Genomic DNA, 9933 nt, shown 5'->3' with positions numbered 1-9933 from the left:
ATAGACACAGAAACCAGGTTGGTGGTTTCCAGAGGCTGAGAAGGATGATGGCTTACATGGGAATGGAAAGTGGTATTAACGGGTTATTAATAGCATTTTTAGGATGATGAAAAACTCTCAGAACTTTTCTGAAATTCTGAAATTTTTAGGATGAAAAAATTTCAGAATGTTTCAAGATGATGGTTGCACATCATCTTGAATACACTTAATGCCACTGGATTAAACACTTAAAATAGCTAAAAAGGTAAATTTCATGATTCATATATTTTGTCAGAGTTTTTTGAAGTGCTTTACAGGTATACATTTTTTATTCCAACTCAGTCCCATTGCCTAGGGACCTTAAAGAAGTATCCTCACAAGCGAGCTTCCCACGGGCTTGCTGGTGCTTCTGCAGACATCCCTCCCTTCAAACTTGAGTGCCCAGACAGGGCTGAGCAGGTGTGAACAGGAAAGACTGCTCAAGTGCAGATCTCAAGTTACCCTGTGCCCTGGATAAGGAGATGGGTGGAGGAAAGCGGTAAGAACGTCTGAACAGTGTGGCTCCCTAAATGTCACTGGGCTTTATGTGATTAAGCTTCCCCCACACTCTGGAAACTTCAGGGATTGGTAGGCAATGACTGCGGCGTGCACCCTACAATTTAAACACAACACAACAGAAAGGAAGATTCCAAAGCAGACAAAATGCCAAAGAAAATTGCCCTGTGAGCAGGCACTGTCTATATCCTTACAGAGTTGGCACGCAAACAAAAGTGTCCATTTCTTTTTCATGCCACCCAGTTCTGCCTTACTTGTCATCTACAATGCAGAAATGTGGGGGAAATAAATGAAGCTATTTTCTGGGAATTCCGAGAATTCCCTACCTACCTGATGACTGCCCTCCAAAACATTTAATTATAAGACTTGAACAGTGGAGAAAAATGTTTTTCTAAGGGGAATCTGTCTTCTGATTACAGATAGAGACAGTCCCTCATTCCATTTCTCTGTGCCTGCTCTCTGTGTTTACAGTAGCCAGGTCTTCGATTCATAGTTCATCACAGCTGATTGTCCCTGTTCTGTTTAGATAACTTAGATAAACAGAATGCACTGTTTAAGTGCACATGTGATTGGACATAAACAAAAAAAAATTTTTTTTAATCTGTAAGTCAAATTCAAGTTTTGTAAATGTATTTTAAGAGAGTGTTAAATGAAAGGTCATTCGACAAAAAGTTTATAAAGATTATTTTAGGGTGACAAGGTTATTGGTTACATGTGGTTATCTTTCCTTTTCTTATATGTTCCTGTATTTTCTGCAGTAAGTACATCTTTGTCACTTTTAATGTAATAAATTTTTTAAAAAACAATGTTATTTTTGGCCTGATGTTAAATACATGTCTATGAAAACTCAACTGAATTACTGTTACTGTTCTATTTCCTTATAATCTTCGTCTATCCCCAATTGGCTCACATTTTTCTGGCTATTGGGGTCTCTATTATGGATTCTTAACTTTCTACATCTTTTTCCACTTGATATCTTTGATAAATACAGGTGATTTTTTTAGAAGATGTTGGGGTCAATAGCGTAATCTGTAGATTTAAAACAGTGATTAGGAAATGGAATGAAGTCCAATGAGAGATATCTTCATTTAGAATTTTCCTTTACATGAACTTTTTGTTGCAGTATAATATACCTACAGAAGAGTGCAAATAAGTGTACAGCTAAATCACAAAGTGAACACACCTATGTAATTGACACTCGAGTTGTGAAATAGACCATGTCCAATACCCAAGGCCTTCAACATGCCTGCTTCAATTCCCAGCTCCTGCCTCCTCCCCAAAATTAGCCACTATCCTAATCTCTAACACCACAGGCCAGAATTGTATATTTCTAAACTTTATATAAATCAGTATGTATTTTTGTGTGTCTGGCTTATTTCATGCAACATGTTTGTCAAGTTCATCTGTGTTGTAACAGTAGTTCCTTTTTCATTGTTTTGTAATGTCTCTTTGTAAACATACAGCACAGTTTATTCTACTGTTGGTGGATATTTGGATTGTCTCTACTTTGGAGCTATTATACATCATGCCACTATGAACATTTTATGTGATTTTTAGAGGACCATATGTATGCTTCTGTTGCCAACTTCTGTCGCCCAATTTATACCTGGGTGTGAATTATTGGGTCATAGGGGCGTGTGAATGTGCAGCCCACGTCGATATTGTCAAACAGTATTTTAAAGCATTTTACCAATTCATACTCTCACCAGTTCTATAAGAAAGTTCCAGTTGCTCTACACTCTTACCAACTGTTGATATTTCAAACTTTTTAATGTTAGCCATTTTATCAGGTATGTAGTATATGCTTGTGATTTAAATTTGCATTTCTATGATGAATTATAGTGAGATTGTGAACCTTTTCATCTGTTTCTTGGCTATTTTGATCCTCTTTCATGAACAGTGCCTGTTCCAGTATTTTGCCCACTTTCCTATTGGATTGTCTGTAATTTTTGTGTTTTACAATACATTCTGGATACAACTTTCTTAACAGTGATAGGTATTACAAATGTATTCTCTTCTAGACGTGTGCTTCTGCCAGGGTACAAGAAAGATCTTCTTAATGCATCAAGGATGGAGATAATCAGAGCTGAAATGCAGTCCCTGCGGTGGATGATCTAATTTCAGGTTATTTATTTATTTTTTTTTATTTTTTTATTTATTTATTTTTCGAGATAGAGTCTCGCTCTGTTGCCCAGGCTGGAGTGCAGTGGCGTGATCTCAGCTCACTGCAAGCTCTGCCTCCCGGGTTCACGCCATTCTCCTGCCTCAGCCTCCCAAGTACGCCCGGCTAATTTTTTTGTATTTTTAGTAGAGACGGGGTTTCACCATGTTGGCCAGGATGGTCTCAATCTCCTGACCTCGTGATCCGCCTGCCTTGGCCTCCCCAAGTGCTGGGATTACAGACGTGAGCCACCGCGCCCAGCCCAGGTTATTTATTTTTAAGATTTGGTTCTGCAGAATCCCAAATGAAAACCTGGTATGACTACTAAAACCCTTTTTCCTTGGCAGGTCTTTAGTTCCAATTATTTCATCCTAGTCTCATAAGAATATTTAAATTTCTGCTCAGCCTCTTGGCTTCTCCATTACTAATTGCAAATCAGCAAATTTCTCTACTGGAAAAGTCACATGGGGCCAAATGTCCTCTCTGTCCTTCCTTACTTTCTGGGAATGTTGGCCTGCAAATCCTCACTGCTGGTTTTTTTGTTTTGTGGATTTTTTTTTTTTTTTGTAGCCTTACAATATTTTAAAACTTCAAACAGATGAATACACACACAAACATATATATGCATATGTATGTAACATGTATGTATGTATATGAAGATTGACTGTAACAAGCTTGTTAGCCATGGTTTAGAAACAGAACTTCCAACCAAACTTTTTGTGGTTTTTTGTTTTCTTTTTTTGTTTTTTTGAAACAGGTTTTCACTCTGTCACCAGGCTGGAATGCAGTGGCATGGTCATAGCTCACTGCAGCCTTGACTTCCTCGGCTCAAGTGATTCTTCCACCTCAGCCTCTTGATTAGCTAGGACTACAGGCATATACCACCACACTCGGTTAATTTTTTTTATTTTTAATAGAGACAAAATCTCAGTATGTTGCCCAGGCTGTTCTTGAACTCCTGGGCTCAAGCAATCCTCCTGCATTGGCCTCCCAAAGTGCTAGGAGTATAGGCATGAGCCACTGCACCCAGCCTTAACTTTTCTTCAATACTATACCTCTTTGGGAGGCTGAGGCGGGCGGATCACGAGGTCAGGAGATCGAGACCATCCTGGCTAACACGGTGAAACTCCATCTCTACTAAAACAACAAAAAATTAGCCAGGCGTGGTGGCAGGCACCTGTAGTCCCAGCTACATGGGAGGCTGAGGCAGGAGAATGGCGTGAACCCAGGAGGCGGAGGTTGCAGTGAGCCAAGATTGCGCCACTGTATTCTAACCTGGGCAACAAAGGGAGACTCCGTCTCAAAAAAAAAAAAAAAAAAAAAAAAAAAAAAAAAAAAAAAACTGTACCTCTTCTCTAATGAGCTGGTACAATTGTTACCATTATACAATGAGAGTTACATAATGTACTGTGTTTTACTGTGAGCCTACATGTTGAAAATCACAGCTTATATTCATGGCTTTTTCAGTTTAGAATTTCATGATTTATTTTTCTCCCTATTTTTCTACCCCTTTACCACATTTTTAAACTTTTACCCTGATATTTCCTTTTAAAAATCTTGTTTCACTCATAGTGTATAGGCCACCTCAATTCATTGTGGCTATAGCTAGGGTGGATAAATGGATAGACAGATGGATAGGTAAACACATAGATATGTCAGGTTTTCAAATCCCAAATCAATCTAAATTTTATCATTGAAAACATCTAACAAAATCAAGTCCGCAGGCAAAAGCATTTAACAGAATGGTCTATCTATAGAAAAATCTCAATTTACAATAAAACTAAGAAAAAAATATGTTGAAACCACCAGTCCTGGCTCAGAGGTGATACAGAAAGACCTCTGTGGCGTGCCTGTACTGTTCACCTGTACCTGTGGTGAGCAGGTGGAAGAAAGCCAGGATAGGAAACCTGGATGTCCACTCCTCATAAACAAGAAATGGCTCAACTCTAGACAGTGAACTTTTGAAGACTTTCTAGATAGACGGTCCTTAATTCTCACAACTGTAAAACTTCTGGATTTCTTCAAACTTCTTTTACATTGAAATTAAAATTACACTGAGATACTATTTTTTACCCATACTGGTAGAAATGCAAAATGACACAACTCCATTGGAGAACCATTAGAAATGTCCATCAGGATTTCATATATATTTACCCTTTAACCGAGCAAACCTACTTCCAGAAATACATTCAAACAATATACTAGCTTCATTATTGTTAATCAGAAAATATTAAAAATCATATTTATATAGCTATTGCAGTACAATCGGTAATAGCAAAAAAAAAGAAAACAATCCAAATATCCATAAATAGGAAACTAGCTAAATATAAATACATTCATACAATGTAATATGATGTAATACTGTGCAGCTGTAAAAATGAATAAAGAGTATCTTTCTATATCACTATGCAGATGTCTCCGAAAACACTGTTAAATGAGAAAAGCAAAATGGAGAAAAGTATGCATGCAATGACGTCATTTATCCAAGGAAGAAAGAGAATATAAATACACACACGTGCATGCACACACACCTCTAAAAACAAAGCAATGTGGAGAGGTAGGGTACGGACAGGGTAAAGGGGATGAAGTAGATGCTGGACTTATTTGATTTTGGAATGCTGTATGTATTTTATAAGAGTACAAAATAAATTTTAAGCAAAAAATTTCTAAAAACTTAAAGCAAGATAAAATAAATTAACCTAGATTTTGTACTAAAGTGGTAACATTAACATAGAGAGAAAAATTATTTCAAGTGATTTTAAAGCATGAAAATCAGACTGCACGTTCTTAGATGAATATACCTGAAGGACAAAAAGAACTTCTTAGAAACTATTTTTAGTAATTCTAGAGTCTGAATGTTTGTGTCTCCCAAAACTCATGTGTTGAAATCTAAACTTCAATGTGATGGTATTAAAAGGATGGACCTTAGGAAATGATCAGGGCTCCACCCTAGTGAATGGGATTAGTGTTCTTACAAAAGAGGCCCAAGGGAGTTTCTTTACCCCTTCCACCATATAAGAACACAATGAGAGACACAGTCTATAAACCAAGAAGTGGGCCCTCACCAGACATCAAGTCTGCCAGTGCCTTGACTTTCCAGCTTCCAAAACTGTGATCAATAAATTTCTGTTGCTTATAAGCTACCCAGTTGATGGTATTTTAGTGTAACAGCCCAAATGAACACAAGTCATTACATTGTTTGTAATCATATTAAATTTAATATTCTGAAAATATTATTTATAAGATCAAACTAAGAAATAATCACATTAATAGCATTAGGGGATAAATGCTAGAGGGGATGGATACCCATTCTCCATGATGTGCATATTCCACATTGCATGCCTGTATCCAAACATCTCATATATCCCATAAATATATACACTTACAGCTAGGCACGGTGGCTCACGCCTATAACTCCAGCGCTTTGGGAGTCCAAGGCGGGTGGATCACTTGAGGCCAGGAGTTCAAGACCAGCCTGGCCAACATGATGAAACCCAGACTCTACAAAAATTAGCCAGGCGTGGTGGCGTGCACCTGTAGTCCCAGCTACTCGGGAGGCTGAGGCAGAAGAATCACTTGAACCCAAGAGATGGAGGTTGCAGTGAGCTGAGACTGCACCACTATACTCCAGCTTGGGTGACACAGCAAGGTCTGTCTCAAAAAACTGTATATATACACCTACTATGTACTCATAAAAATTTATATAGGCTAAAAATTTAAAATATATATATATATATCTCCCAGTGATACATACATCATTAGGATACAAGATTTTCAGCAAAGAGAAACAAGAAATTTTCAAGTTAAATAAAAACTTGGTGATTCTAAATATCGATTTGAAATACCAGTATAAACTTAAGATGTATTTTCTCATTAAAAAATACACAAATACATTTCCTAGCTGTGTCCATTGAAAAGGCTTAGAAATAATCAGCATTCTAGTAGCAATAAGTACTCTAACACTCAGATTGTGATTTTTAAATACCTTTTCCCACCAAAAGGAACCAGCTATATTTGAAGAAATGGCCCATTCTAGATGAACCTGGAACATTTTGCCAAACTAGAAAGCAAGAAAACTATGACATGCTATTGTAATTGTCAAAATGGTCCAGGAGGCCGGGCGCGGTGGCTCAAGCCTGTAATCCCAGCACTTTGGGAGGCCGAGGCGGGCAGATCACGAGGTCAGGAGATCGAGACCATCCTGGCGAACACGGTGAAACCCCGTCTCTACTAAAAAATACAAAAAAACTAGCCAGGCGAGGTGGCGGGCGCCTGTAGTCCCAGCTACTCGGGAGGCCGAGGCAGGAGAATGGCGTAAACCCGGGAGGCAGAGCTTGCAGTGAGCTGAGATCCGGCCACTGCACTCCAGCCTGGGCGACAGAGCAAGACTCCCTCTCAAAAAAAAAAAAATGGTCCAGGAGCCAATTTGAAAAGCATTACAGTGGCAAAGATAGAACAATGTGAACATTTAATATTAATCATCACTGCAATGGGCTGAACATGGTGACTCACACCTGTAATTCCAGCCCTTTGGGAGGCCAAGGTGGGAGGATCACTTGAGGCCAAGAGTTTGAGACCAGCCTGAATGACACAGCAAGATCCCATCTCTAAAAAAGCTTTTAGCCAGGCGCAGTGGCTCAAGCCTGTAATCTCAGCACTTTGGGAGGCTGAGGCAGGCGGATCACAAGGTCAGGAGATCGAGACCATCCTGGCTAACACGGTGAAACCCCGTCTCTACTAAAAATACAAAAAAGTTAGCCGGGCGTGGTGGTGGGTGCCTGTAGTCCCAGGTACTCAGGAGGCTGAGGCAGGAGAATGGCGTGAACCCAGGAGGCGGAGCTTGCAGTGAGCCGAGATCACCACTGCACTCCAGCCTGGGCAGCAGACCAAGACTCCATCTCAAAAAAAAAAAAAAAAAAAAAAAGTTTTTAAATAACCTAGCTCCTCAGGAAGCCGAAGCAAGAGGATCGCTTGACTCCAGTCTGGGCAACACAGTGAGATCCTGTGTCAAAAAGTAATAATAATAACTGCAATGGATTAAAACACATTGTATGTGTTTAAATGCATTAAACCATTATGATTCTAAAATAAATACTCACTGGCTACCTTTGGAAAGTGTTAGGGAATTAAGTTAATATTCCAAAAACTGATGAATCAAAAGAAAGCATCAAGCAATACTTTGCCTCTCCTATACCAACTATACTTGAGGATAAGCAAATAGTGAGGAATAGTATATTTCTTTACAGAAGTATTCCAGTTTATAAATCAGGAAGGAATTACTGAATTGTATTATCATCAGTTTTGCAAACTCTGGTAAAATAATGAACGCAGAAAATGATCATTAATGGCTCCTAACATCACCAAAAGAGAGATAACCAGATATATGTCTCCTTCTGAAAGTAGATACCACCACTTATACAGAGAAGCTTGTGGATCACTCAGTTTCTAATAGATATGTAGGGGAACAAGAATCTCACTAAATGACAGTTTGAGGATGCAAAATCAAGAATGTGAAAATTCTACAGGACCAATGACCCAAGTTTTTCAACTAACAATTTGCAAAAAAAAAAAAAAATGAGTGAGGAAGAAAGAGCCTATAAATTAAAAGAGAATTGAGAGACATATCAACCAATTGCAATAGACAAACTTTATTCTAATCTCGATTTGAACAATTGTTTAAAAAAAAGATTTCTAGCCTATCTGGGGAATTTGACCACCAATTAGCTGTTTGATGATATTAAGGAATTATTATTAATCTTACGACAATGGTAACATGATTACGTTGTCTTAAGAGAGTCCTTACCTTTTAGATACATACTAAAATTATGAATAAAATGATTCAATGTCCTGGATTTGCTTCAAAATGATCCATCTGCAAGTAGTAGCAGGGAGTTAAATAAAACAGGATTTGCCATGAGATGAAAGTTGTTCAACAGGTGATGAGAATATGGGTGTTCTTTACTGTTTTTTTTTTTCTCCTTTTTGTGTAAAGGTAATAAAAGTTTAAAATTCCAGAACAATCACAAATATCCAAATTATCCATCTTCGATTTAAAGGTATCTTATTTCTCTGAATTAAGGCTTGGAAGAAAACACCTGCTTTATAGCTAAATCAAGAAACACCTCATGTATTAATAGTTCCATGACCAACCATTAGAAAGGAGGGACAATATAATTTTAAAGGATCTCGGCAGAATTTCTTGTAAGAACAGAACTGTCTTTTGTCGAGCAAAAAACCTTGATGAGCCATTTGGATAGAACAATGGTGGTAGTCTAGAAGAAAACAGTAGAAGAATGAGAAGAATAAATGCCTTTTTATTACTTTAAAAAATGAGAATTGGGACATGCACAGAAAGCTGAGAAGTGAATGGCCTCAGAAGGAAGGAGAGATCTAAGAAAGTACAGACAGTGAGGGAACCCAGCACCCTGGAAGGCAGTCTTTTCCATAAAGAAATTTTCCCCTTGGCACGTGACCAACAGCAACCCAGATGGAGGGGGCAGAGAAGGAGCAAGTGATGCTGCCCAAACCCGGGACCTATTCCCTCCACTGGGAGGTCAGTGCAAGCCAAGTTCCTGGTGGGGTCACACTGAGAACATTTGACAGGTTGTACCTCTATGACATGATCAGTCCAGAGTGACACTGATGGCTCAGCATGGATCTGTTCGGCACCAGGTTCTTGTCTGTACCAAGTTGGTGAAGCCCTTCCAAGCCCAGGTGTGCTCCCTGTACATCATCCTCGGGGGGCTGCAGGACCAGCAGCACAGAGGCTCCGTGTTAAAGGCACTGGTGCTGAACTGTGTGGAGGGAATGGACTTGCCCTTGTGAGAACAAACCAAGCAGGAGCAGAGGCAGGACCAGCAGAAGAGGGAGGGTGGCCAGTAGGAAATGCAGCCCAGTAACACCCCCTACCTGCTTCTGAGGCCAAACCGTCTGAAGCTACAGGAGGGGCCCAGAGCAAAAGCTCTTCCGCAGCGACTGCCTTGTCTGGACCCTGAAAGCAGAGGGGCGGCTGGTTAATCCAGCCTCTTCCCCTAACATGGGTTTGCTCAGAAATGAAAACCCAGAAAACAGGCCCCAAATCCAACACTCCCTGCTCCCCCTCGCCACCCACCAGAGACTGCAGGTGGCCGAGCTCCAAGCTGCTGGGGCTGTGCCTTGTGTGGGGTCGTGGAGGGTTTCAGAAGGCCCTGGTGAATAAAGCCCCAGAGGGCATGACCTTGAAAGAAATTTTCAGTACT

At 39.6% G+C, this 9933-nt stretch overlaps 1 pseudogene; it reads left to right on the top strand.

Moving 5' to 3' along the window:
• Positions 1-9209: 9209 nt before the first annotated feature.
• LOC105498964 (CST complex subunit TEN1-like) lies at positions 9210-9577 on the top strand (annotated as a pseudogene).
• Positions 9578-9933: the final 356 nt, after the last annotated feature.

This window comes from Macaca nemestrina, chromosome 14 (genome assembly GCF_043159975.1).
Source record: "Macaca nemestrina isolate mMacNem1 chromosome 14, mMacNem.hap1, whole genome shotgun sequence".
Taxonomy (NCBI): Eukaryota; Metazoa; Chordata; class Mammalia; order Primates; family Cercopithecidae; genus Macaca; species Macaca nemestrina.
The sequence above is the reverse complement of the archived record's forward strand: the minus strand, read 5'-3'. Positions and strand labels throughout refer to the sequence as shown.